Source organism: Chiloscyllium plagiosum, unplaced genomic scaffold (genome assembly GCF_037043375.1).
Source record: "Chiloscyllium plagiosum isolate Xiang-an unplaced genomic scaffold, Cpla_swu_hap1 HiC_scaffold_38, whole genome shotgun sequence".
Lineage (NCBI taxonomy): Eukaryota > Metazoa > Chordata > Chondrichthyes > Orectolobiformes > Hemiscylliidae > Chiloscyllium > Chiloscyllium plagiosum.
Genome location: NW_028270176.1, coordinates 71101853 through 71108407, shown reverse-complemented (window position 1 = coordinate 71108407; position 6555 = coordinate 71101853). Strand labels below are relative to the sequence as shown.

Genomic DNA, 6555 nt, shown 5'->3' with positions numbered 1-6555 from the left:
GTGGTGTCCAGTTAAAAGTGTGGGTCAGGAAAAGTACACCTGGTAAGGCAGCATCTTTGGAGTAGGGAAGTCGATGTTTCGACCATAATTTTTTCGTCAGCATAATTGGAAACATTGACACTCCTGGTCCTCAGATGTTGCCTAACCACTGTGCTTTCTAGCGCCATCCTTCCTGACTCTAATCTCTCGCATCTGCAATTCTCGCCTCCTCCTCAGGTGGGGTAGTGTTAGATACTATTCCTGAGATATAACAACATGTTCGTAATGATAATTTGGATATTCAGTTTTCAGCTCATCATTGATGCAATTCATTCTCCCCATCCCATTCTGCCAAGCATATGCAGGTCCTGCGCCTCCTTCATTGACATTCCCTAAACACCTGACGCCTGAAAGAAGAAGGCCTCATCGCCCTCTTGGGCCCTTGATGCCACATGGGATCACCAGTTTCCTCATTCGTCCTTCCCTTACGCTATTCTAGTTTCATGATTCCAACTCAGCATTGCCCTCATGACCTGCACATCATCTTTCCAACCTACCCGCTCCACCTCTTGTCAGAACTCCACCTTTACCTTCTCATCGCATTCTCAGCTATCACGCCCCCAAATCCCCAAACCGCCCATTTATCTCTCAGCCCCTACGGCCACAAAACCTCATTCCTGATGAAGGGTTTATGCCCGAATCATCAGTTGTCCCGCTCTTCGCATACTGCCTGACCCACTGTGTTTTCTCTCACCACAGTGTCGACTCTGAGTTATAGCATCTGCAGTTCTCACTGTCTCCACGGAGCAGTATTGTGTAAAAGTCACATTATTGGAAAAGTGCAGTTTCTGTGGCTTTCTAAGTTGTTAATATCATTTGCTCAATCGGCTCTGGCTGGAATATTGTGTGTCTTTCTGCAATTATCATTATAGCAGGGATGTGATCGCATTGGAAACGGTGCAAAACAGATTTACCCAGATATAGTCTGTTCGAAGAGTTCCACTTATGAAGATAGTTTGGACGGACTGGGCTGTCACAAAGATGTTCTCTTTTATTAAAAAAAAACGGAGCTGTACTTTTTCTCAAGGATAATGTGTCTTGATATCTTTTTTTTATCAAAGGCGTTGTAAAACATTTCAGGCTCCGAATCGGATGAAGTGTTACAGAGATGATAGTGTTCGCTGTGAGGCTTTTCGTTTCTCCGTCAACAGCTGAGGCTTAAGGTCAAAGATGTTATGTTTTTAAAATGAACTGTATAATTGAAAAAGAGTGGTCATTCTGGAAAGCTGAATTCCGGTTTTTAGATCCTACAGCAGTGGTGCACGAACTAATAACCTCTCTCCTTCTGCAATTCTAAGTTTTACCTGTAAGCTTCTGTTTCATTTTACTGTGTTTAAGGTGCTTGTTTTTTTTAGGATGGTTGTGTATTTTCAGAACAGCATAAGTAAGTCTCCTTTGGACAGACTGAGTTCTGTGGATATTCTATAGTCTGGATTTTGTTTTTCAATCCGTCATTTTGTGAATAATGTTTGTAACTAGCTTCCTCAGGTAATTTTCACCATACACTTAAAGAAAAAAAGTATAATGCTACGATCTTGATTGTCTGCTTAATAAAGTTTTGAATGTTTTAGCCTCGTCCATAACAAATCGGGAGGTAGTTGGTGGATTAAAATAGCAACTGATAGGTGCTTGTGTCTTCATTACGGGTGTTGATTTGGATTGGAGTAGACAATGCCTAGGAAAGCAATGTCTCATTTAGGTACAAAGAGTTATCTGGCTATGGAAGATGTAAAGTTGGTAGTTTTACAAAAAACAATTCAGGCCTGGCTTCTGGAATTAGCAGACATGCTGGGATTGTATTTGCCTCTTTCTGTGAGGAAAGGAGAGATCATTCTCGCAATAGCTCCACATTTAACTAAGCTTGAAAATCCATGAGTATCTTTAGAGATGGTTAAAATTTATTTGAAAATGAAGCAGCTTGAGTTAGACGCAAGAGATAAGGAAAGGACACCAGATTGAAGCAGTATGAGATATACGATTCTCAGATCCAAGAATACAATTTGTGCTTGCAAGTGATATAGCTCAATCACCGGTAAGCGTGCTGCCTACTCCAGTTGAAAAGCCAATCAAGATGCAGGCAAGTGTCGCAATGCAGGACGTTTATCAAATGAATTTTCTCCGATTGTGTCTTAACACGATCACAGAGTCACAAGCTGAAGCAGGAGAAATCAAAAGGCACGGATAAGGAAGCTGAAATATGATAACAAAATATATTATATCAGATAAGTGGGACACAGCAGGGGACAAGCGTTAAAATGCAAGTATATTCAGCTCTTCTATGCTACTGACTTACAGCAGAAAGATGAAAAATAAAGCAGTTGGATCAGAAGACATGCACTTGGAAGGAGAGTGAATGCATCCTTGTGTGATATTGCTTAGCAAATGATATGTTAAGGAGGAATTGGAGAGGAACACATATTCAAACAAGTGAGAAATGGGCAAAACCTTTTTCCAGTAGGGTACAGAAAAGTCGTGCTGCGAGCTCCGCATGTGCCACAAATTGGAGGTTACTTCGGCATGAGGAAAACGGAGGCTAAAGTGCAAAGACATTTTTACCGGCCTGGATTGCAGGGGAATGCATTTGAATTTTGCCAGACGTATCATTCGTTGCAACTAATAGGAAAACCATCGGAAAAAATAAAGACTGCACGTTTAATACCTATCCCAGCGTTCGAGGAATCTTTCGTAAGTGTCTTCATTCATTGTGTAGGTTCCCTGCATCCAATAAAAGATTGGAATAAGCATTAATTAACAGAAATTGATGTATTGACGAGATTTCCAAATGTTGTTCAATCGTGCAATATGACAGCTAAAAGGATTGTGGTAGAATTACGATTTTTAAAAATCTAGATTAAGACTACCATCAGAGACACAATTAGCTCAATGGCCAAACTTCATATCCAAACTTTTCAAGGAGTATATAGATAGTTTGGAAATAAAACGATTCAAATCTACTGTGTACCATCCAGAATCACAGGGTGCACTGGAAAGGTGAAGTCAATTATTAAAGACTATGTTGAGGTTTTATGTTTCGGAGTAGCTAGATTATTTCCATAAGGGAGTTGTGTCAGTGCTGTTTGCGATCTGAGATGTACCAAAAGAATCCACCAAACTAAGTCCATCTGAAACCAATTTTGGGCATAAGGTAAGAGGACCATTAAAATTTATGAAGGAAAATTAATAAGTCAGATTACAGAGACCACGCATTTGGACGATGTGTCAAATTTTAGAGTTGGACTAAATAATGTTGGGGAGTTGTGGAGACAGTATTTAAAAGTATCACAGAAAATGGTGATGCAGTAAGTGCATGAGAAATAAAATAAATCACAATTTTGCCACTGGAAATAATGTATTTATTTAAATTACATTAATCGGTGAAACTTTAAAGTAAGGTTTAGAAGACCTTATCAAATTGAGAGGAAATTGAGTGAGGTTAGCTACTTGATAGCGACTCCAGGCAAGAAGGAATCTCACAGAATGTGCGATGGGAATATGTTCTAACGGTATTTTGGGAGAGAACGAACGCAAGTGGAGAATGTGTTACTGGCTACGAAACACTGGGAAGAACTAATGTCAGGAAATTCTGCATTGGACGTTCCTGAAATAAAATTGGATAATGAAAAAGTTGTCCAATATTGGTAAAGTTATTCAGTTATCTTCCAGAAGAAAATCGAAAGAGTTATTACTCTTGCATGGAGAGATCTGCTGAAATAAACTGGGAGTTAATAATCGAATTGCAGATGATGTAAATATAGGAGATGTTGTTCTGACTTTGTAACATCATTGCAGGCATAACCCTCTAAAATTTTACAAATTCATAAGGAGATATCACGTATGCTCGAAATGGCATAACGGAAGTGAGTTTCAATGAATGGAGTTCACCCATCACCATGGCACCAAAGCCAGATAAGTCCCAACAGTTATGTGTGGACTATCACAAAATCAATGTTGTTAGAAAGACTGATGCATATCCATATCTACAGTTGAAGGACTGCGTGGAAAAGATTGGAAGAGCAACTTACATTTCGAAGTTAGACTTCCTCAAAGGTGACTGGCAGTGAACCTTGTCAGAAAGGTCAAAGGCAATTTTATAACGCCAACTGGCCTGCAGAAATTTAAAGTAATGCCGTTTGTCCGGAAAACACTTCAGCCACATTTCAGAGATTAACTGACAAGGTAATTGCCAGATACGCAACTGTGTGGTGTATATTGTGCCTGGTGACTGTCACTCTCTTATGGATTGAATATTTACAGCATTTATCGGGCTTGTTTAATCGAATTCGGATGTCAAACTGGTTTGTAAATCTAGCTGAAACTAAATCTGCCAAAGCCAACGTCACCTTCCTGGGATATGTCGTTGAACACGGACAAATAGCCCCACAGGATGCGAAATCGAAAGTTACAGGGGACATTTACACATTGTTGACGAAAGGAGCAGTACGACGGTTCCCCGGATTGAGTGGCTTTTACTGAAAGTTTGTGCTGAATGTTCGCAGTGGGACTGCTCCACTCACGGAATTGTTAAAAACAGGCAAGAAATTTCAGTGAACACAAGACTTTTAAAATGTATTTGACAGCCTAAATACATTGTTAACCATTGCCAAAGTATCATCCACAACTAATTACAAGAAAGCTTTCAAGGTGCCCATCGATGCAACTGATGTGCCTGTCTCTCTTCTTCTGCCCCTCTAATTTCGACCTGTCAACTTATTTCATCTTTACTCTGTGTTTATGGGATATAATTATCAGGACTGTTGCGTACTTTTGGTAAAGCATAATTAAGTCTATTTTGGATAGCTGAGTTCTGTGGATATTCTATGTTCCATTCACTGTGTTTCATTCCTTAATATAGTGAATAATTTTCTCTCTGTTTTAAAAACTGGAAGTCAAACTAACTAAAATACTTCGAGTAAATTTTACTATATATTCACCAAAATAAATAACGACGTTACACTCTGCATTGCCAGCATAAGAATGTTTTGAGTGGTGTGGTCGAGGCAAAACGGGTTTGTTTTTTTCTGAGAGCACAGTTGATTGTGCGGAAACATACTTTTTTTTATATTAGTTTACATTACAGTGTGGAAACAGGCCCTTTGGCCCAACAAGTCCACACCGACCCGCCGAAGCGCAACCCACCCATACCCCTACATTTACCCCTTACCTTACGCTACAGCCAATTTAGCATGGCCAATTCACCTGAACTGCACATAGTTGGACTGTGGGAGGAAACCAGAGCACCCGGAGGAAACCCACGCAGACACGGGGAGAATGTGCAAACTCCACACAGTCAGTCGCCTGAGGCGGGAATGGACACCTGGTCTCAGGCACTGTTCCACCGTGCCGCCCACTTGACGTGTACGAAATAATGAGGAGCATGGAATTACAGATTGAAGGAGACATTTGCTCTTGATCGATCACCAGGGTTTGTAGATTTCAGATAAGATGCAGAAAGCTTTGAATAGACTAGTAGGAAAACTTTATCAGTCAGCGAGTGGTAGACTCTGGAACTCACGCTCTATAAAGATCAATTGGACAGTTAACCCTTCACTCTTCTCTGATTCCACTGGCCAAAGAGTTTCGAAAAATTCTCAAAGCCGAGCATTCCCGCGAGCAACAGTCACTCGATCAGTGGCTTTATAAATGGAAAGGTGCCCATGAGTATCATGTGCAACTATTCGGCTTCCCTCCTGCGATGACGCTGGAACATTGACTTTCATATTCTCGGGTACATTTAATGAAGGCATTCTCTTTCCTGCAGACAAGGAACTCCAACCGTATTTCATAAAAATCAGTTTTTATGCTTATTAAAAGTCCACGCGGTCGCCGAGCCAGGTAGGACTCGAACCTACTGTCTCCTGATCCGTAGTCAGGCGCGTTATCCATTGCGCCACTGGCCCGATGCACATGGGTGGTCTTAAGAGCCATGATGTTAACACGGACATCATTAATAGCAGTCATGTTCACCAATTGAACAAGCGATAAAGATAATTACCGTCACTGCTTCAGTCCAATCTTCATCACATTACAAAGAAGCGAATTTTCCAAAAAAAAAACACATATGTCCTCATGGAGCTTCCATTCACACTCTGACTGCTCAGTCATTCAATGTTATCACTGCTGATCTGATGAATTTCGTATCCACTTCTTCAGCATAACTGATGTGAACGTGAGCCTAATCACCACATCGGATATACCAGTTAATTTTCAGAGGTCTCGATTACAGTAACGACCTTTGCGAGTATGCAGGAAAGTGAATACTGTGAACTGAGCAAAGAAATCCCTTCATGGAAATTAATCCAGTGCAAAGTCAACCATTTCAAGATGGGAAGAAGACGTAAAATATTCCTCTGCTTCTCTCTGCACAGATGCCTCTCCAAGAATTGACTCTTTGCAGAACTCTTTTTTGTAATTTAGACTGTCCCAGTTGCAGATATTCTCTCAATTCACAAACAAGTATCCTGCTGAAAACTCCTTCAGTTAAGATTAAAATAGTTGACTATCTTTTCGCCCAGCTGA

At 40.5% G+C, this 6555-nt stretch overlaps 1 non-coding gene across 1 annotated transcript; it reads right to left on the bottom strand.

The window, feature by feature from the left end:
* Positions 1-5863: 5863 nt before the first annotated feature.
* Positions 5864-5936, bottom strand: trnar-acg (transfer RNA arginine (anticodon ACG)). The gene has a single exon. It is a non-coding gene; the product is annotated as a tRNA-Arg (tRNA).
* Positions 5937-6555: the final 619 nt, after the last annotated feature.